Raw genomic sequence first — 22182 nt, forward strand, 5'->3', positions numbered from 1 at the left:
AAAGGAAAGCACAGAGCCCCAGATTTTATGTTGTCCTGGAGAGCTTGCAGAGCACTGAGGAAAGGCAGGCAGAGAATTCCTTGCTAGCACCTTCTCTGTGCCTGGGAAGCAGAAGTGTTCACATGGCTTCGCAGAATCGCTTTTGTGCAGAAAACAGAAACACTTGTTCAGAAGGAAAGAAAGCACAGAGCCCCAGATTTTATGTTGTCCTGGAGAGCTTACAGAGCACTGGGGAAAGGCAGGCAGAGAATTCCCTGCTAGCACCTTCTCTGTGCCTGGGAAGCAGAAGTGTTCACATTGCTTCGCAGAATCGCCTTTGTGCAGAAAACAGTAACACTTGTTCAGAAGGAAAGAAAGCACAGAGCCCCAGATTCTATGTTGTCCTGGAGAGCTTGCAGAGCACTGGGGAAAGGCAGGCAGGGAATTCCCTGCTAGCACCTTCTCTGTGCCTGGGAAGCAGAAGTGTTCACATTACTTCGCAGAATCGCTTTTGTGCAGAAAACACTAACACTTGTTCAGAACAAAAGAAAGCACAGAGCCCCAGATTCTATGTTGTCCTGGAGAGCTTGCAGAGCACTGGGGAAAGGCAGGCAGGGAATTCCCTGCTAGCACCTTCTCTGTGCCTGGGAAGCAGAAGTGTTCACATTGCTTCGCAGAATCGCTTTTGTGCAGAAAACACTAACAATAGTTCAGAACTAAAGAAAGCACAGAGCCCCAGATTTGCTGTTCTTCTGGAGAGGTTGCATAGCACTGGGGAAAGGCAGGCAGAGAATTCTCTGCTAGTACCTTCTCTGTGCCTGGGAAGCAGAAGTGTTCACATTGCTTCGCAGAATCGCTTTTGTGCAGAAAACAGTAACACTTGCTCAGAAGGAAAGAAAGCACAGAGCCCCAGATTTTATGTTGTCCTGGAGAGCTTGCAGAGCACTGGGGAAAGGCAGGCAGAGAATTCCCTGCTAGCACCTTCTCTGTGCCTGGGAAGCAGAAGTGTTCACATTGCTTTGCAGAATCGCCTTTGTGCAGAAAACACTAACACTTGTTCAGAACAAAAGAAAGCACAGAGCCCCAGATTTTATGTTGTCCTGGAGAGCTTGCAGAGCACTGGGGAAAGGCAGGCAGAGAATTCCCTGCTAGCACCTTCTCTGTGCCTGGGAAGCAGAAGTGTTCACATTGCTTCGCAGAATCGCCTTTGTGCAGAAAACACTAACAGTTGTTCAGAACAAAAGAAAGCACAGAGCCCCAGATTTTATGTTGTCCTGTAGAGCTTGCAGAGCACTGGGGAAAGGCAGGCAGAGAATTCCCTGCTAGCACTTTCTCTGTGCCTGGGAAGCAGAAGTGTTTACATTGCTTCGCAGAATCGCTTTTCTGCAGAAAACAGTAACACTTGTTCAGAAGGAAAGAAAGCACAGAGCCCCAGATTTTATGTTGTGCTGGAGAGCTTGCAGAGCACTGGGGAAAGGCAGGCAGAGAATTCCCTGCTAGCACCTTCTCTGTGCCTGGGAAGCAGAAGTGTTCACATTGCTTCGCAGAATCGCTTTTCTGCAGAAAACACTAACACTTGTTCAGAACAAAAGAAAGCACAGAGCCCCAGATTTGCTGTTCTTCTGGAGAGCTTGCATAGCACTGGGGAAAGGCAGGCAGAGAATTCCCTGCTAGTACCTTCTCTGTGCCTGGGAAGCAGAAGTGTTCACATTGCTTCGCAGAATCGCTTTTCTGCAGAAAACACTAACACTTGTTCAGAAGGAAAGAAAGCACAGAGCCCCAGATTTTATGTTGTCCTGGAGAGCTTGCAGAGCACTGGGGAAAGGCAGGCAGAGAATTCCCTGCTAGCACCTTCTCTGTGCCTGGGAAGCAGAAGTGTTCACATTGCTTCGCAGAATCGCCTTTGTGCAGAAAACACTAACACTTGTTCAGAACAAAAGAAAGCACAGAGCCGAGATTTTATGTTGTCCTGGAGAGCTTGCAGAGCACTGGGGAAAGGCAGGCAGAGAATTCCCTGCTAGCACCTTCTCTGTGCCTGGGAAGCAGAAGTGTTCACATTGCTTCGCAGAATCGCTTTTCTGCAGAAAACACTAACACTTGTTCAGAACAAAAGAAAGCACAGAGCCCCAGATTTTATGTTGTCCTGGAGAGCTTGCAGAGCACTGAGGAAAGGCAGGCAGAGAATTCCTTGCTAGCACCTTCTCTGTGCCTGGGAAGCAGAAGTGTTCACATGGCTTTGCAGAATCGCTTTTGTGCAGAAAACAGTAACACTTGTTCAGAACGAAAGAAAGCACAGAGCGCCAGATTTTATGTTGTCCTGGAGAGCTTGCAGAGCACTGGGGAAAGGCAGGCAGAGAATTCCCTGCTAGCACCTTCTCTGTGCCTGGGAAGCAGAAGTGTTCACATTGCTTCGCAGAATCGCTTTTCTGCAGAAAACACTAACACTTGTTCAGAACAAAAGAAAGCACAGAGCCCCAGATTCTATGTTGTCCTGGAGAGCTTGCAGAGCACTGGGGAAAGGCAGGCAGGGAATTCCCTGCTAGCACCTTCTCTGTGCCTGGGAAGCAGAAGTGTTCACATTACTTCGCAGAATCGCTTTTTTGCAGAAAACACTAACACTTGTTCAGAACAAAAGAAAGCACAGAGCCCCAGATTCTATGTTGTCCTGGAGAGCTTGCAGAGCACTGGGGAAAGGCAGGCAGGGAATTCCCTGCTAGCACCTTCTCTGTGCCTGGGAAGCAGAAGTGTTCACATTGCTTCGCAGAATCGCTTTTGTGCAGAAAACACAAACAATAGTTCAGAACTAAAGAAAGCACAGAGCCCCAGCATTGCTGTTCTTCTGGAGAGCTTGCATAGCACTGGGGAAAGGCAGGCAGAGAATTCTCTGCTAGTACCTTCTCTGTGCCTGGGAAGCAGAAGTGTTCACATTGCTTCGCAGAATCGCTTTTGTGCAGAAAACAGTAACACTTGCTCAGAAGGAAAGAAAGCACAGAGCCCCAGATTTTATGTTGTCCTGGAGAGCTTGCAGAGCACTGGGGAAAGGCAGGCAGAGAATTCCCTGCTAGCACCTTCTCTGTGCTGGGAAGCAGAAGTGTTCACATTGCTTCGCAGAATCGCCTTTGTGCAGAAAACACTAACACTTGTTCAGAACAAAAGAAAGCACAGAGCCCCAGATTTTATGTTGTCCTGGAGAGCTTGCAGAGCACTGGGGAAAGGCAGGCAGAGAATTCCCTGCTAGCACCTTCTCTGTGCCTGGGAAGCAGAAGTGTTCACATTGCTTCGCAGAATCGCCTTTGTGCAGAAAACACTAACACTTGTTCAGAACAAAAGAAAGCACAGAGCCCCAGATGCTATGTTGTCCTGGAGAGCTTGCAGAGCACTGGGGAAAGGCAGGCAGAGAATTCCCTGCTAGTACCTTCTCTGTGCCTGGGAAGCAGAAGTGTTCACATTGCTTCGCAGAATCGCTTTTGTGCAGAAAACAGTAACACTTGTTCAGAAGGAAAGAAAGCACAGAGCCCCAGATTTTATGTTGTCCTGGAGAGCTTGCAGAGCACTGGGGAAAGGCAGGCAGAGAATTCCCTGCTAGCACCTTCTCTGTGCCTGGGAAGCAGAAGTGTTCACATTGCTTCGCAGAATCGCCTTTGTGCAGAAAACACTAACACTTGTTCAGAACAAAAGAAAGCACAGAGCCCCAGATTTTATGTTGTCCTGGAGAGCTTGCAGAGCACTGAGGAAAGGCAGGCAGAGAATTCCTTGCTAGCACCTTCTCTGTGCCTGGGAAGCAGAAGTGTTCACATTGCTTCGCAGAATCGCCTTTGTGCAGAAAACACTAACACTTGTTCAGAACAAAAGAAAGCACAGAGCCCCAGATTCTATGTTGTCCTGGAGAGCTTGCAGAGCACTGGGGAAAGGCAGGCAGGGAATTCCCTGCTAGCACTTTCTCTGTGCCTGGGAAGCAGAAGTGTTCACATTGCTTCGCAGAATCGCCTTTGTGCAGAAAACACTAACACTTGTTCAGAAGAAAAGAAAGCACAGAGCCCCAGATTCTATGTTGTCCTGTAGAGCTTGCAGAGCACTGGGGAAAGGCAGGCAGAGAATTCCCTGCTAGCACCTTCTCTGTGCCTGGGAAGCAGAAGTGTTCACATTGCTTCGCAGAATCGTTTTTGTGCAGAAAACACTAACACTTGTTCAGAAGGAAAGAAAGCACAGAGCCCCAGATTTTATGTTGTCCTGGAGAGCTTGCAGAGCACTGGGGAAAGGCAGGCAGAGAATTCCCTGCTAGCACCTTCTCTGTGCCTGGGAAGCAGAAGTGTTCACATTGCTTCGCAGAATCGCCTTTGTGCAGAAAACACTAACACTTGTTCAGAACAAAAGAAAGCACAGAGCCCCAGATTTTATGTTGTCCTGGAGAGCTTGCAGAGCACTGGGGAAAGGCAGGCAGAGAATTCCCTGCTAGCACCTTCTCTGTGCCTGGGAAGCAGAAGTGTTCACATTGCTTCGCAGAATCGCTTTTCTGCAGAAAACACTAACACTTGTTCAGAACAAAAGAAAGCACAGAGCCCCAGATTTTATGTTGTCCTGGAGAGCTTGCAGAGCACTGAGGAAAGGCAGGCAGAGAATTCCTTGCTAGCACCTTCTCTGTGCCTGGGAAGCAGAAGTGTTCACATGGCTTTGCAGAATCGCTTTTGTGCAGAAAACAGTAACACTTGTTCAGAACGAAAGAAAGCACAGAGCGCCAGATTTTATGTTGTCCTGGAGAGCTTGCAGAGCACTGGGGAAAGGCAGGCAGAGAATTCCCTGCTAGCACCTTCTCTGTGCCTGGGAAGCAGAAGTGTTCACATTGCTTCGCAGAATCGCTTTTCTGCAGAAAACACTAACACTTGTTCAGAACAAAAGAAAGCACAGAGCCCCAGATTCTATGTTGTCCTGGAGAGCTTGCAGAGCACTGGGGAAAGGCAGGCAGGGAATTCCCTGCTAGCACCTTCTCTGTGCCTGGGAAGCAGAAGTGTTCACATTACTTCGCAGAATCGCTTTTTTGCAGAAAACACTAACACTTGTTCAGAACAAAAGAAAGCACAGAGCCCCAGATTCTATGTTGTCCTGGAGAGCTTGCAGAGCACTGGGGAAAGGCAGGCAGGGAATTCCCTGCTAGCACCTTCTCTGTGCCTGGGAAGCAGAAGTGTTCACATTGCTTCGCAGAATCGCTTTTGTGCAGAAAACACAAACAATAGTTCAGAACTAAAGAAAGCACAGAGCCCCAGCATTGCTGTTCTTCTGGAGAGCTTGCATAGCACTGGGGAAAGGCAGGCAGAGAATTCTCTGCTAGTACCTTCTCTGTGCCTGGGAAGCAGAAGTGTTCACATTGCTTCGCAGAATCGCTTTTGTGCAGAAAACAGTAACACTTGCTCAGAAGGAAAGAAAGCACAGAGCCCCAGATTTTATGTTGTCCTGGAGAGCTTGCAGAGCACTGGGGAAAGGCAGGCAGAGAATTCCCTGCTAGCACCTTCTCTGTGCTGGGAAGCAGAAGTGTTCACATTGCTTCGCAGAATCGCCTTTGTGCAGAAAACACTAACACTTGTTCAGAACAAAAGAAAGCACAGAGCCCCAGATTTTATGTTGTCCTGGAGAGCTTGCAGAGCACTGGGGAAAGGCAGGCAGAGAATTCCCTGCTAGCACCTTCTCTGTGCCTGGGAAGCAGAAGTGTTCACATTGCTTCGCAGAATCGCCTTTGTGCAGAAAACACTAACAGTTGTTCAGAACAAAAGAAAGCACAGAGCCCCAGATTTTATGTTGTCCTGTAGAGCTTGCAGAGCACTGGGGAAAGGCAGGCAGAGAATTCCCTGCTAGCACCTTCTCTGTGCCTGGGAAGCAGAAGTGTTCACATTGCTTCGCAGAATCGTTTTTGTGCAGAAAACACTAACACTTGTTCAGAAGGAAAGAAAGCACAGAGCCCCAGATTTTATGTTGTCCTGGAGAGCTTGCAGAGCACTGGGGAAAGGCAGGCAGAGAATTCCCTGCTAGCACCTTCTCTGTGCCTGGGAAGCAGAAGTGTTCACATTGCTTCGCAGAATCGCCTTTGTGCAGAAAACACTAACACTTGTTCAGAACAAAAGAAAGCACAGAGCCCCAGATGCTATGTTGTCCTGGAGAGCTTGCAGAGCACTGGGGAAAGGCAGGCAGAGAATTCCCTGCTAGTACCTTCTCTGTGCCTGGGAAGCAGAAGTGTTCACATTGCTTCGCAGAATCGCTTTTGTGCAGAAAACAGTAACACTTGTTCAGAAGGAAAGAAAGCACAGAGCCCCAGATTTTATGTTGTCCTGGAGAGCTTGCAGAGCACTGGGGAAAGGCAGGCAGAGAATTCCCTGCTAGCACCTTCTCTGTGCCTGGGAAGCAGAAGTGTTCACATTGCTTCGCAGAATCGCCTTTGTGCAGAAAACACTAACACTTGTTCAGAACAAAAGAAAGCACAGAGCCCCAGATTTTATGTTGTCCTGGAGAGCTTGCAGAGCACTGAGGAAAGGCAGGCAGAGAATTCCTTGCTAGCACCTTCTCTGTGCCTGGGAAGCAGAAGTGTTCACATTGCTTCGCAGAATCGCCTTTGTGCAGAAAACACTAACACTTGTTCAGAACAAAAGAAAGCACAGAGCCCCAGATTCTATGTTGTCCTGGAGAGCTTGCAGAGCACTGGGGAAAGGCAGGCAGGGAATTCCCTGCTAGCACTTTCTCTGTGCCTGGGAAGCAGAAGTGTTCACATTGCTTCGCAGAATCGCCTTTGTGCAGAAAACACTAACACTTGTTCAGAAGAAAAGAAAGCACAGAGCCCCAGATTCTATGTTGTCCTGTAGAGCTTGCAGAGCACTGGGGAAAGGCAGGCAGAGAATTCCCTGCTAGCACCTTCTCTGTGCCTGGGAAGCAGAAGTGTTCACATTGCTTCGCAGAATCGTTTTTGTGCAGAAAACACTAACACTTGTTCAGAAGGAAAGAAAGCACAGAGCCCCAGATTTTATGTTGTCCTGGAGAGCTTGCAGAGCACTGGGGAAAGGCAGGCAGAGAATTCCCTGCTAGCACCTTCTCTGTGCCTGGGAAGCAGAAGTGTTCACATTGCTTCGCAGAATCGCCTTTGTGCAGAAAACACTAACACTTGTTCAGAACAAAAGAAAGCACAGAGCCCCAGATGCTATGTTGTCCTGGAGAGCTTGCAGAGCACTGGGGAAAGGCAGGCAGAGAATTCCCTGCTAGTACCTTCTCTGTGCCTGGGAAGCAGAAGTGTTCACATTGCTTCGCAGAATCGCTTTTGTGCAGAAAACAGTAACACTTGTTCAGAAGGAAAGAAAGCACAGAGCCCCAGATTTTATGTTGTCCTGGAGAGCTTGCAGAGCACTGGGGAAAGGCAGGCAGAGAATTCCCTGCTAGCACCTTCTCTGTGCCTGGGAAGCAGAAGTGTTCACATTGCTTCGCAGAATCGCCTTTGTGCAGAAAACACTAACACTTGTTCAGAACAAAAGAAAGCACAGAGCCCCAGATTTTATGTTGTCCTGGAGAGCTTGCAGAGCACTGAGGAAAGGCAGGCAGAGAATTCCTTGCTAGCACCTTCTCTGTGCCTGGGAAGCAGAAGTGTTCACATTGCTTCGCAGAATCGCCTTTGTGCAGAAAACACTAACACTTGTTCAGAACAAAAGAAAGCACAGAGCCCCAGATTCTATGTTGTCCTGGAGAGCTTGCAGAGCACTGGGGAAAGGCAGGCAGGGAATTCCCTGCTAGCACTTTCTCTGTGCCTGGGAAGCAGAAGTGTTCACATTGCTTCGCAGAATCGCCTTTGTGCAGAAAACAGTAACACTTGTTCAGAAGAAAAGAAAGCACAGAGCCCCAGATTCTATGTTGTCCTGTAGAGCTTGCAGAGCACTGGGGAAAGGCAGGCAGAGAATTCCCTGCTAGCACCTTCTCTGTGCCTGGGAAGCAGAAGTGTTCACATTGCTTCGCAGAATCGCTTTTCTGCAGAAAACACTAACACTTGTTCAGAACAAAAGAAAGCACAGAGCCCCAGATTCTATGTTGTCCTGGAGAGCTTGCAGAGCACTGAGGAAAGGCAGGCAGAGAATTCCTTGCTAGCACCTTCTCTGTGCCTGGGAAGGAGAAGTGTTTACATTGCTTCGCAGAATCGCTTTTGTGCAGAAAACACTAACAATTGTTCAGAACTAAAGAAAGCACAGAGCCCCAGATTTGCTGTTCTTCTGGAGAGCTTGCAGAGCACTGGGGAAAGGCAGGCAGAGAATTCCCTGCTAGCACCTTCTCTGTGCCTGGGAAGCAGAAGTGTTCACATTGCTTCGCAGAATCGCTTTTGTGCAGAAAACACTAACACTTGTTCAGAACAAAAGAAAGCACAGAGCCCCAGATTTTATGTTGTCCTGGAGAGCTTGCAGAGCACTGAGGAAAGGCAGGCAGAGAATTCCCTGCTAGCACCTTCTCTGTGCCTGGGAAGCAGAAGTGTTCACATTGCTTCGCAGAATCGCCTTTGTGCAGAAAACACTAACACTTGTTCAGAACAAAAGAAAGCACAGAGCCCCAGATTTTATGTTGTCCTGGAGAGCTTGCAGAGCACTGGGGAAAGGCAGGCAGAGAATTCCCTGCTAGCACCTTCTCTGTGCCTGGGAAGCAGAAGTGTTCACATTGCTTCGCAGAATCGCCTTTGTGCAGAAAACACTAACAGTTGTTCAGAACAAAAGAAAGCACAGAGCCCCAGATTTTATGTTGTCCTGTAGAGCTTGCAGAGCACTGGGGAAAGGCAGGCAGAGAATTCCCTGCTAGCACCTTCTCTGTGCCTGGGAAGCAGAAGTGTTCACATTGCTTCGCAGAATCGTTTTTGTGCAGAAAACACTAACACTTGTTCAGAAGGAAAGAAAGCACAGAGCCCCAGATTTTATGTTGTCCTGGAGAGCTTGCAGAGCACTGGGGAAAGGCAGGCAGAGAATTCCCTGCTAGCACCTTCTCTGTGCCTGGGAAGCAGAAGTGTTCACATTGCTTCGCAGAATCGCCTTTGTGCAGAAAACACTAACACTTGTTCAGAACAAAAGAAAGCACAGAGCCCCAGATGCTATGTTGTCCTGGAGAGCTTGCAGAGCACTGGGGAAAGGCAGGCAGAGAATTCCCTGCTAGTACCTTCTCTGTGCCTGGGAAGCAGAAGTGTTCACATTGCTTCGCAGAATCGCTTTTGTGCAGAAAACAGTAACACTTGTTCAGAAGGAAAGAAAGCACAGAGCCCCAGATTTTATGTTGTCCTGGAGAGCTTGCAGAGCACTGGGGAAAGGCAGGCAGAGAATTCCCTGCTAGCACCTTCTCTGTGCCTGGGAAGCAGAAGTGTTCACATTGCTTCGCAGAATCGCCTTTGTGCAGAAAACACTAACACTTGTTCAGAACAAAAGAAAGCACAGAGCCCCAGATTTTATGTTGTCCTGGAGAGCTTGCAGAGCACTGAGGAAAGGCAGGCAGAGAATTCCTTGCTAGCACCTTCTCTGTGCCTGGGAAGCAGAAGTGTTCACATTGCTTCGCAGAATCGCCTTTGTGCAGAAAACACTAACACTTGTTCAGAACAAAAGAAAGCACAGAGCCCCAGATTCTATGTTGTCCTGGAGAGCTTGCAGAGCACTGGGGAAAGGCAGGCAGGGAATTCCCTGCTAGCACTTTCTCTGTGCCTGGGAAGCAGAAGTGTTCACATTGCTTCGCAGAATCGCCTTTGTGCAGAAAACACTAACACTTGTTCAGAAGAAAAGAAAGCACAGAGCCCCAGATTCTATGTTGTCCTGTAGAGCTTGCAGAGCACTGGGGAAAGGCAGGCAGAGAATTCCCTGCTAGCACCTTCTCTGTGCCTGGGAAGCAGAAGTGTTCACATTGCTTCGCAGAATCGTTTTTGTGCAGAAAACACTAACACTTGTTCAGAAGGAAAGAAAGCACAGAGCCCCAGATTTTATGTTGTCCTGGAGAGCTTGCAGAGCACTGGGGAAAGGCAGGCAGAGAATTCCCTGCTAGCACCTTCTCTGTGCCTGGGAAGCAGAAGTGTTCACATTGCTTCGCAGAATCGCCTTTGTGCAGAAAACACTAACACTTGTTCAGAACAAAAGAAAGCACAGAGCCCCAGATGCTATGTTGTCCTGGAGAGCTTGCAGAGCACTGGGGAAAGGCAGGCAGAGAATTCCCTGCTAGTACCTTCTCTGTGCCTGGGAAGCAGAAGTGTTCACATTGCTTCGCAGAATCGCTTTTGTGCAGAAAACAGTAACACTTGTTCAGAAGGAAAGAAAGCACAGAGCCCCAGATTTTATGTTGTCCTGGAGAGCTTGCAGAGCACTGGGGAAAGGCAGGCAGAGAATTCCCTGCTAGCACCTTCTCTGTGCCTGGGAAGCAGAAGTGTTCACATTGCTTCGCAGAATCGCCTTTGTGCAGAAAACACTAACACTTGTTCAGAACAAAAGAAAGCACAGAGCCCCAGATTTTATGTTGTCCTGGAGAGCTTGCAGAGCACTGAGGAAAGGCAGGCAGAGAATTCCTTGCTAGCACCTTCTCTGTGCCTGGGAAGCAGAAGTGTTCACATTGCTTCGCAGAATCGCCTTTGTGCAGAAAACACTAACACTTGTTCAGAACAAAAGAAAGCACAGAGCCCCAGATTCTATGTTGTCCTGGAGAGCTTGCAGAGCACTGGGGAAAGGCAGGCAGGGAATTCCCTGCTAGCACTTTCTCTGTGCCTGGGAAGCAGAAGTGTTCACATTGCTTCGCAGAATCGCCTTTGTGCAGAAAACAGTAACACTTGTTCAGAAGAAAAGAAAGCACAGAGCCCCAGATTCTATGTTGTCCTGTAGAGCTTGCAGAGCACTGGGGAAAGGCAGGCAGGGAATTCCCTGCTAGCACCTTCTCTGTGCCTGGGAAGCAGAAGTGTTCACATTGCTTCGCAGAATCGCTTTTGTGCAGAAAACACTAACACTTGTTCAGAACAAAAGAAAGCACAGAGCCCCAGATTCTATGTTGTCCTGGAGAGCTTGCAGAGCACTGAGGAAAGGCAGGCAGAGAATTCCTTGCTAGCACCTTCTCTGTGCCTGGGAAGGAGAAGTGTTTACACTGCTTCGCAGAATCGCTTTTGTGCAGAAAACACTAACAATTGTTCAGAACTAAAGAAAGCACAGAGCCCCAGATTTGCTGTTCTTCTGGAGAGCTTGCAGAGCACTGGGGAAAGGCAGGCAGAGAATTCCCTGCTAGCACCTTCTCTGTGCCTGGGAAGCAGAAGTGTTCACATTGCTTCGCAGAATCGCTTTTGTGCAGAAAACACTAACACTTGTTCAGAACAAAAGAAAGCACAGAGCCCCAGATTTTATGTTGTCCTGGAGAGCTTGCAGAGCACTGAGGAAAGGCAGGCAGAGAATTCCCTGCTAGCACCTTCTCTGTGCCTGGGAAGCAGAAGTGTTCACATTGCTTCGCAGAATCGCCTTTGTGCAGAAAACACTAACACTTGTTCAGAACAAAAGAAAGCACAGAGCCCCAGATGCTATGTTGTCCTGGAGAGCTTGCAGAGCACTGGGGAAAGGCAGGCAGGGAATTCCCTGCTAGCACCTTCTCTGTGCCTGGGAAGCAGAAGTGTTTACATTGCTTCGCAGAATCGCTTTTGTGCAGAAAACTCTAACAATTGTTCAGAACTAAAGAAAGCACAGAGCCCCAGATTTGCTGTTCTTCTGGAGAGCTTGCATAGCACTGGGGAAAGGCAGGCAGAGAATTCCCTGCTAGTACCTTCTCTGTGCCTGGGAAGCAGAAGTGTTCACATTGCTTCGCAGAATCGCTTTTCTGCAGAAAACACTAACACTTGTTCAGAAGGAAAGAAAGCACAGAGCCCCAGATTTTATGTTGTCCTGGAGAGCTTGCAGAGCACTGGGGAAAGGCAGGCAGAGAATTCCCTGCTAGCACCTTCTCTGTGCCTGGGAAGCAGAAGTGTTCACATTGCTTCGCAGAATCGCCTTTGTGCAGAAAACACTAACACTTGTTCAGAACAAAAGAAAGCACAGAGCCGAGATTTTATGTTGTCCTGGAGAGCTTGCAGAGCACTGGGGAAAGGCAGGCAGAGAATTCCCTGCTAGCACCTTCTCTGTGCCTGGGAAGCAGAAGTGTTCACATTACTTCGCAGAATCGCTTTTCTGCAGAAAACACTAACACTTGTTCAGAACAAAAGAAAGCACAGAGCCCCAGATTTTATGTTGTCCTGGAGAGCTTGCAGAGCACTGAGGAAAGGCAGGCAGAGAATTCCTTGCTAGCACCTTCTCTGTGCCTGGGAAGCAGAAGTGTTCACATGGCTTCGCAGAATCGCTTTTGTGCAGAAAACAGAAACACTTGTTCAGAAGGAAAGAAAGCACAGAGCCCCAGATTTTATGTTGTCCTGGAGAGCTTACAGAGCACTGGGGAAAGGCAGGCAGAGAATTCCCTGCTAGCACCTTCTCTGTGCCTGGGAAGCAGAAGTGTTCACATTGCTTCGCAGAATCGCCTTTGTGCAGAAAACAGTAACACTTGTTCAGAAGGAAAGAAAGCACAGAGCCCCAGATTCTATGTTGTCCTGGAGAGCTTGCAGAGCACTGGGGAAAGGCAGGCAGGGAATTCCCTGCTAGCACCTTCTCTGTGCCTGGGAAGCAGAAGTGTTCACATTACTTCGCAGAATCGCTTTTGTGCAGAAAACACTAACACTTGTTCAGAACAAAAGAAAGCACAGAGCCCCAGATTCTATGTTGTCCTGGAGAGCTTGCAGAGCACTGGGGAAAGGCAGGCAGGGAATTCCCTGCTAGCACCTTCTCTGTGCCTGGGAAGCAGAAGTGTTCACATTGCTTCGCAGAATCGCTTTTGTGCAGAAAACACTAACAATAGTTCAGAACTAAAGAAAGCACAGAGCCCCAGATTTGCTGTTCTTCTGGAGAGGTTGCATAGCACTGGGGAAAGGCAGGCAGAGAATTCTCTGCTAGTACCTTCTCTGTGCCTGGGAAGCAGAAGTGTTCACATTGCTTCGCAGAATCGCTTTTGTGCAGAAAACAGTAACACTTGCTCAGAAGGAAAGAAAGCACAGAGCCCCAGATTTTATGTTGTCCTGGAGAGCTTGCAGAGCACTGGGGAAAGGCAGGCAGAGAATTCCCTGCTAGCACCTTCTCTGTGCCTGGGAAGCAGAAGTGTTCACATTGCTTTGCAGAATCGCCTTTGTGCAGAAAACACTAACACTTGTTCAGAACAAAAGAAAGCACAGAGCCCCAGATTTTATGTTGTCCTGGAGAGCTTGCAGAGCACTGGGGAAAGGCAGGCAGAGAATTCCCTGCTAGCACCTTCTCTGTGCCTGGGAAGCAGAAGTGTTCACATTGCTTCGCAGAATCGCCTTTGTGCAGAAAACACTAACAGTTGTTCAGAACAAAAGAAAGCACAGAGCCCCAGATTTTATGTTGTCCTGTAGAGCTTGCAGAGCACTGGGGAAAGGCAGGCAGAGAATTCCCTGCTAGCACTTTCTCTGTGCCTGGGAAGCAGAAGTGTTTACATTGCTTCGCAGAATCGCTTTTCTGCAGAAAACAGTAACACTTGTTCAGAAGGAAAGAAAGCACAGAGCCCCAGATTTTATGTTGTCCTGGAGAGCTTGCAGAGCACTGGGGAAAGGCAGGCAGAGAATTCCCTGCTAGCACCTTCTCTGTGCCTGGGAAGCAGAAGTGTTCACATTGCTTCGCAGAATCGCCTTTGTGCAGAAAACACTAACACTTGTTCAGAACAAAAGAAAGCACAGAGCCCCAGATGCTATGTTGTCCTGGAGAGCTTGCAGAGCACTGGGGAAAGGCAGGCAGGGAATTCCCTGCTAGCACCTTCTCTGTGCCTGGGAAGCAGAAGTGTTCACATTGCTTCGCAGAATCGCTTTTGTGCAGAAAACAGTAACACTTGTTCAGAACGAAAGAAAGCACAGAGCCCCAGATTTTATGTTGTCCTGGAGAGCTTGCAGAGCACTGGGGAAAGGCAGGCAGAGAATTCCCTGCTAGCACCTTCTCTGTGCCTGGGAAGCAGAAGTGTTCACATTGCTTCGCAGAATCGCCTTTGTGCAGAAAACACTAACACTTGTTCAGAACAAAAGAAAGCACAGAGCCCCAGATTTTATGTTGTCCTGGAGAGCTTGCAGAGCACTGGGGAAAGGCAGGCAGAGAATTCCCTGTTAGCACCTTCTCTGTGCCTGGGAAGCAGAAGTGTTCACATTGCTTCGCAGAATCGCCTTTGTGCAGAAAACACTAACACTTGTTCAGAACAAAAGAAAGCACAGAGCCCCAGATTTTATGTTGTCCTGGAGAGCTTGCAGAGCACTGAGGAAAGGCAGGCAGAGAATTCCTTGCTAGCACCTTCTCTGTGCCTGGGAAGCAGAAGTGTTCACATTGCTTCGCAGAATCGCTTTTCTGCAGAAAACACTAACACTTGTTCAGAACAAAAGAAAGCACAGAGCCCCAGATTTTATGTTGTCCTGTAGAGCTTGCAGAGCACTGGGGAAAGGCAGGCAGAGAATTCCCTGCTAGCACTTTCTCTGTGCCTGGGAAGCAGAAGTGTTTACATTGCTTCGCAGAATCGCTTTTCTGCAGAAAACAGTAACACTTATTCAGAACAAAAGAAAGCACAGAGCCCCAGATTTGCTGTTCTTCTGGAGAGCTTGCATAGCACTGGGGAAAGGCAGGCAGAGAATTCCCTGCTAGCACCTTCTCTGTGCCTGGGAAGCAGAAGTGTTCACATTGCTTCGCAGAATCGCCTTTGTGCAGAAAACACTAACACTTGTTCAGAACAAAAGAAAGCACAGAGCCCCAGATGCTATGTTGTCCTGGAGAGCTTGCAGAGCACTGGGGAAAGGCAGGCAGGGAATTCCCTGCTAGCACCTTCTCTGTGCCTGGGAAGCAGAAGTGTTCACATTGCTTCGCAGAATCGCTTTTGTGCAGAAAACAGTAACACTTGTTCAGAACGAAAGAAAGCACAGAGCCCCAGATTTTATGTTGTCCTGGAGAGCTTGCAGTGCACTGGGGAAAGGCAGGCAGAGAATTCCCTGCTAGCACCTTCTCTGTGCCTGGGAAGCAGAAGTGTTCACATTGCTTCGCAGAATCGCCTTTGTGCAGAAAACACTAACACTCGTTCAGAACAAAAGAAAGCACAGAGCCCCAGATTTTATGTTGTCCTGGAGAGCTTGCAGAGCACTGGGGAAAGGCAGGCAGAGAATTCCCTGCTAGCACCTTCTCTGTGCCTGGGAAGCAGAAGTGTTCACATTGCTTCGCAGAATCGCCTTTGTGCAGAAAACACTAACACTTGTTCAGAACAAAAGAAAGCACAGAGCCCCAGATTTTATGTTGTCCTGGAGAGCTTGCAGAGCACTGAGGAAAGGCAGGCAGAGAATTCCCTGCTAGTACCTTCTCTGTGCCTGGGAAGCAGAAGTGTTCACATTGCTTCGCAGAATCGCTTTTCTGCAGAAAACACTAACACTTGTTCAGAACAAAAGAAAGCACAGAGCCCCAGATTTTATGTTGTACTGTAGAGCTTGCAGAGCACTGGGGAAAGGCAGGCAGAGAATTCCCTGCTAGCACCTTCTCTGTGCCTGGGAAGCAGAAGTGTTCACATTGCTTCGCAGAATCGCCTTTGTGCAGAAAACACTAACACTTGTTCAGAACAAAAGAAAGCACAGAGCCCCAGATTCTATGTTGTCCTGGACCGCTTGCAGAGTACTGAGGAAAGGCAGGCAGAGAATTCCCTGCTAGCACCTTCTCTGTGCCTGGGAAGCAGAAGTGTTCACATTGCTTCGCAGAATCGCTTTTCTGCAGAAAACACTAACGCTTGTTCAGAACAAAAGAAAGCACAGAGCCCCAGATTCTATGTTGTCCTGGAGAGCTTGCAGAGCACTGGGGAAAGGCAGGCAGGGAATTCCCTGCTAGCACCTTCTCTGTGCCTGGGAAGCAGAAGTGTTCACATTACTTCGCAGAATCGCTTTTTTGCAGAAAACACTAACACTTGTTCAGAACAAAAGAAAGCACAGAGCCCCAGATTCTATGTTGTCCTGGAGAGCTTGCAGAGCACTGGGGAAAGGCAGGCAGGGAATTCCCTGCTAGCACCTTCTCTGTGCCTGGGAAGCAGAAGTGTTCACATTGCTTCGCAGAATCGCTTTTGTGCAGAAAACACAAACAATAGTTCAGAACTAAAGAAAGCACAGAGCCCCAGCATTGCTGTTCTTCTGGAGAGCTTGCATAGCACTGGGGAAAGGCAGGCAGAGAATTCTCTGCTAGTACCTTCTCTGTGCCTGGGAAGCAGAAGTGTTCACATTGCTTCGCAGAATCGCTTTTGTGCAGAAAACAGTAACACTTGCTCAGAAGGAAAGAAAGCACAGAGCCCCAGATTTTATGTTGTCCTGGAGAGCTTGCAGAGCACTGGGGAAAGGCAGGCAGAGAATTCCCTGCTAGCACCTTCTCTGTGCTGGGAAGCAGAAGTGTTCACATTGCTTCGCAGAATCGCCTTTGTGCAGAAAACACTAACACTTGTTCAGAACAAAAGAAAGCACAGAGCCCCAGATTTTATGTTGTCCTGGAGAGCTTGCAGAGCACTGGGGAAAGGCAGGCAGAGAATTCCCTGCTAGCACCTTCTCTGTGCCTGGGAAGCAGAAGTGTTCACATTGCTTCGCAGAATCGCCTTTGTGCAGAAAACACTAACAGTTGTTCAGAACAAAAGAAAGCACAGAGCCCCAGATTTTATGTTGTCCTGTAGAGCTTGCAGAGCACTGGGGAAAGGCAGGCAGAGAATTCCCTGCTAGCACCTTCTCTGTGCCTGGGAAGCAGAAGTGTTCACATTGCTTCGCAGAATCGTTTTTGTGCAGAAAACACTAACACTTGTTCAGAAGGAAAGAAAGCACAGAGCCCCAGATTTTATGTTGTCCTGGAGAGCTTGCAGAGCACTGGGGAAAGGCAGGCAGAGAATTCCCTGCTAGCACCTTCTCTGTGCCTGGGAAGCAGAAGTGTTCACATTGCTTCGCAGAATCGCCTTTGTGCAGAAAAGACTAACACTTGTTCAGAACAAAAGAAAGCACAGAGCCCCAGATGCTATGTTGTCCTGGAGAGCTTGCAGAGCACTGGGGAAAGGCAGGCAGAGAATTCCCTGCTAGTACCTTCTCTGTGCCTGGGAAGCAGAAGTGTTCACATTGCTTCGCAGAATCGCTTTTGTGCAGAAAACAGTAACACTTGTTCAGAAGGAAAGAAAGCACAGAGCCCCAGATTTTATGTTGTCCTGGAGAGCTTGCAGAGCACTGGGGAAAGGCAGGCAGAGAATTCCCTGCTAGCACCTTCTCTGTGCCTGGGAAGCAGAAGTGTTCACATTGCTTCGCAGAATCGCCTTTGTGCAGAAAACACTAACACTTGTTCAGAACAAAAGAAAGCACAGAGCCCCAGATTTTATGTTGTCCTGGAGAGCTTGCAGAGCACTGAGGAAAGGCAGGCAGAGAATTCCTTGCTAGCACCTTCTCTGTGCCTGGGAAGCAGAAGTGTTCACATTGCTTCGCAGAATCGCCTTTGTGCAGAAAACACTAACACTTGTTCAGAACAAAAGAAAGCACAGAGCCCCAGATTCTATGTTGTCCTGGAGAGCTTGCAGAGCACTGGGGAAAGGCAGGCAGGGAATTCCCTGCTAGCACTTTCTCTGTGCCTGGGAAGCAGAAGTGTTCACATTGCTTCGCAGAATCGCCTTTGTGCAGAAAACACTAACACTTGTTCAGAAGAAAAGAAAGCACAGAGCCCCAGATTCTATGTTGTCCTGTAGAGCTTGCAGAGCACTGGGGAAAGGCAGGCAGAGAATTCCCTGCTAGCACCTTCTCTGTGCCTGGGAAGCAGAAGTGTTCACATTGCTTCGCAGAATCGCTTTTGTGCAGAAAACACTAACACTTGTTCAGAACAAAAGAAAGCACAGAGCCCCAGATTCTATGTTGTCCTGGAGAGCTTGCAGAGCACTGAGGAAAGGCAGGCAGAGAATTCCTTGCTAGCACCTTCTCTGTGCCTGGGAAGGAGAAGTGTTTACATTGCTTCGCAGAATCGCTTTTGTGCAGAAAACACTAACAATTGTTCAGAACTAAAGAAAGCACAGAGCCCCAGATTTGCTGTTCTTCTGGAGAGCTTGCAGAGCACTGGGGAAAGGCAGGCAGAGAATTCCCTGCTAGCACCTTCTCTGTGCCTGGGAAGCAGAAGTGTTCACATTGCTTCGCAGAATCGCTTTTCTGCAGAAAACACTAACACTTGTTCAGAACAAAAGAAAGCACAGAGCCCCAGATTTTATGTTGTCCTGTAGAGCTTGCAGAGCACTGAGGAAAGGCAGGCAGAGAATTCCTTGCTAGCACCTTCTCTGTGCCTGGGAAGCAAAGTGTTCACATTGCTTCGCAGAATCGCTTTTCTGCAGAAAACACTAACACTTGTTCAGAACAGAAGAAAGCACAGAGCCCCAGATTTTATGTTGTCCTGTAGAGCTTGCAGAACACTGGGGAAAGGCAGGCCGAGAATTCCCTGCTAGCACCTTCTCTGTGCCTGGGAAGCAGAAGTGTTCACATTGCTTCGCAGAATCGCCTTTGTGCAGAAAACACTAACACTTGTTCAGAACAAAAGAAAGCACAGAGCCCCAGAATTGCTGCTGTTCTGGAGAGCTTGCAGTGCACTGGGGAGAGGCAGGCAGAGAATTCCCTGCTAGCTCCTTCTCTGTGCCTGGGAAGCAGAAGTGTTCACATTGCTTCGCAGAATCGCTTTTCTGCAGAAAACAGTAACACTTGTTCAGAACAAAAGAAAGCACAGAGCCCCAGATTTTATGTTGTCCTGGAGAGCTTGCAGAGCACTGAGGAAAGGCAGGCAGAGAATTCCTTGCTGGAACCTTCTCTGTGCCTGGGAAGCAGAAGTGTTCACATTGCTTCGCAGAATCGCTTTTCTGCAGAAAACACTAACACTTGTTCAGAACAAAAGAAAGCACAGAGCCCCAGATTTTATGTTGTCCTGTAGAGCTTGCAGAGCACTGGGGAAAGGCAGTCAGAGAATTCCCTGCTAGCACCTTCTCTGTGCCTGGGAAGCAGAAGTGTTCACATTACTTCGCATAATCGCTTTTCTGCAGAAAACACTAACACTTGTTCAGAACAAAAGAAAGCACAGAGCCCCAGATTCTATGTTGTCCTGGAGAGCTTGCAGAGCACTGGGGAAAGGCAGGCAGGGAATTCCCTGCTAGCACCTTCTCTGTGCCTGGGAAGCAGAAGTGTTTACATTGCTTCGCAGAATCGCTTTTGTGCAGAAAACTCTAACAATTGTTCAGAACTAAAGAAAGCACAGAGCCCCAGATTTGCTGTTCTTCTGGAGAGCTTGCATAGCACTGGGGAAAGGCAGGCAGAGAATTCCCTGCTAGTACCTTCTCTGTGCCTGGGAAGCAGAAGTGTTCACATTGCTTCGCAGAATCGCTTTTCTGCAGAAAACACTAACACTTGTTCAGAAGGAAAGAAAGCACAGAGCCCCAGATTTTATGTTGTCCTGGAGAGCTTGCAGAGCACTGGGGAAAGGCAGGCAGAGAATTCCCTGCTAGCACCTTCTCTGTGCCTGGGAAGCAGAAGTGTTCACATTGCTTCGCAGAATCGCCTTTGTGCAGAAAACACTAACACTTGTTCAGAACAAAAGAAAGCACAGAGCCGAGATTTTATGTTGTCCTGGAGAGCTTGCAGAGCACTGGGGAAAGGCAGGCAGAGAATTCCCTGCTAGCACCTTCTCTGTGCCTGGGAAGCAGAAGTGTTCACATTACTTCGCAGAATCGCTTTTCTGCAGAAAACACTAACACTTGTTCAGAACAAAGGAAAGCACAGAGCCCCAGATTTTATGTTGTCCTGGAGAGCTTGCAGAGCACTGAGGAAAGGCAGGCAGAGAATTCCTTGCTAGCACCTTCTCTGTGCCTGGGAAGCAGAAGTGTTCACATGGCTTCGCAGAATCGCTTTTGTGCAGAAAACAGAAACACTTGTTCAGAAGGAAAGAAAGCACAGAGCCCCAGATTTTATGTTGTCCTGGAGAGCTTACAGAGCACTGGGGAAAGGCAGGCAGAGAATTCCCTGCTAGCACCTTCTCTGTGCCTGGGAAGCAGAAGTGTTCACATTGCTTCGCAGAATCGCCTTTGTGCAGAAAACAGTAACACTTGTTCAGAAGGAAAGAAAGCACAGAGCCCCAGATTCTATGTTGTCCTGGAGAGCTTGCAGAGCACTGGGGAAAGGCAGGCAGGGAATTCCCTGCTAGCACCTTCTCTGTGCCTGGGAAGCAGAAGTGTTCACATTACTTCGCAGAATCGCTTTTGTGCAGAAAACACTAACACTTGTTCAGAACAAAAGAAAGCACAGAGCCCCAGATTCTATGTTGTCCTGGAGAGCTTGCAGAGCACTGGGGAAAGGCAGGCAGGGAATTCCCTGCTAGCACCTTCTCTGTGCCTGGGAAGCAGAAGTGTTCACATTGCTTCGCAGAATCGCTTTTGTGCAGAAAACACTAACAATAGTTCAGAACTAAAGAAAGCACAGAGCCCCAGATTTGCTGTTCTTCTGGAGAGGTTGCATAGCACTGGGGAAAGGCAGGCAGAGAATTCTCTGCTAGTACCTTCTCTGTGCCTGGGAAGCAGAAGTGTTCACATTGCTTCGCAGAATCGCTTTTGTGCAGAAAACAGTAACACTTGCTCAGAAGGAAAGAAAGCACAGAGCCCCAGATTTTATGTTGTCCTGGAGAGCTTGCAGAGCACTGGGGAAAGGCAGGCAGAGAATTCCCTGCTAGCACCTTCTCTGTGCCTGGGAAGCAGAAGTGTTCACATTGCTTTGCAGAATCGCCTTTGTGCAGAAAACACTAACACTTGTTCAGAACAAAAGAAAGCACAGAGCCCCAGATTTTATGTTGTCCTGGAGAGCTTGCAGAGCACTGGGGAAAGGCAGGCAGAGAATTCCCTGCTAGCACCTTCTCTGTGCCTGGGAAGCAGAAGTGTTCACATTGCTTCGCAGAATCGCCTTTGTGCAGAAAACACTAACAGTTGTTCAGAACAAAAGAAAGCACAGAGCCCCAGATTTTATGTTGTCCTGTAGAGCTTGCAGAGCACTGGGGAAAGGCAGGCAGAGAATTCCCTGCTAGCACTTTCTCTGTGCCTGGGAAGCAGAAGTGTTTACATTGCTTCGCAGAATCGCTTTTCTGCAGAAAACAGTAACACTTGTTCAGAAGGAAAGAAAGCACAGAGCCCCAGATTTTATGTTGTCCTGGAGAGCTTGCAGAGCACTGGGGAAAGGCAGGCAGAGAATTCCCTGCTAGCACCTTCTCTGTGCCTGGGAAGCAGAAGTGTTCACATTGCTTCGCAGAATCGCTTTTGTGCAGAAAACAGTAACACTTGTTCAGAAGGAAAGAAAGCACAGAGCCCCAGATTTTATGTTGTACTGTAGAGCTTGCAGAGCACTGGGGAAAGGCAGGCAGAGAATTCCCTGCTAGCACCTTCTCTGTGCCTGGGAAGCAGAAGTGTTCACATTGCTTCGCAGAATCGCCTTTGTGCAGAAAACACTAACACTTGTTCAGAACAAAAGAAAGCACAGAGCCCCAGATTCTATGTTGTCCTGGACCGCTTGCAGAGTACTGAGGAAAGGCAGGCAGAGAATTCCCTGCTAGCACCTTCTCTGTGCCTGGGAAGCAGAAGTGTTTACATTGCTTCGCAGAATCGCTTTTGTGCAGAAAACACTAACAATTGTTCAGAACTAAAGAAAGCACAGAGCCCCAGATTTGCTGTTCTTCTGGAGAGCTTGCATAGCACTGGGGAAAGGCAGGCAGAGAATTCCCTGCTAGTACCTTCTCTGTGCCTGGGAAGCAGAAGTGTTCACATTGCTTCGCAGAATCGCTTTTCTGCAGAAAACACTAACACTTGTTCAGAAGGAAAGAAAGCACAGAGCCCCAGATTTTATGTTGTCCTGGAGAGCTTGCAGAGCACTGGGGAAAGGCAGGCAGAGAATTCCCTGCTAGCACCTTCTCTGTGCCTGGGAAGCAGAAGTGTTCACATTGCTTCGCAGAATCGCCTTTGTGCAGAAAACACTAACACTTGTTCAGAACAAAAGAAAGCACAGAGCCGAGATTTTATGTTGTCCTGGAGAGCTTGCAGAGCACTGGGGAAAGGCAGGCAGAGAATTCCCTGCTAGCACCT

This window comes from Strix aluco, chromosome 12 (genome assembly GCF_031877795.1).
Source record: "Strix aluco isolate bStrAlu1 chromosome 12, bStrAlu1.hap1, whole genome shotgun sequence".
Classification (NCBI taxonomy): Eukaryota; Metazoa; Chordata; class Aves; order Strigiformes; family Strigidae; genus Strix; species Strix aluco.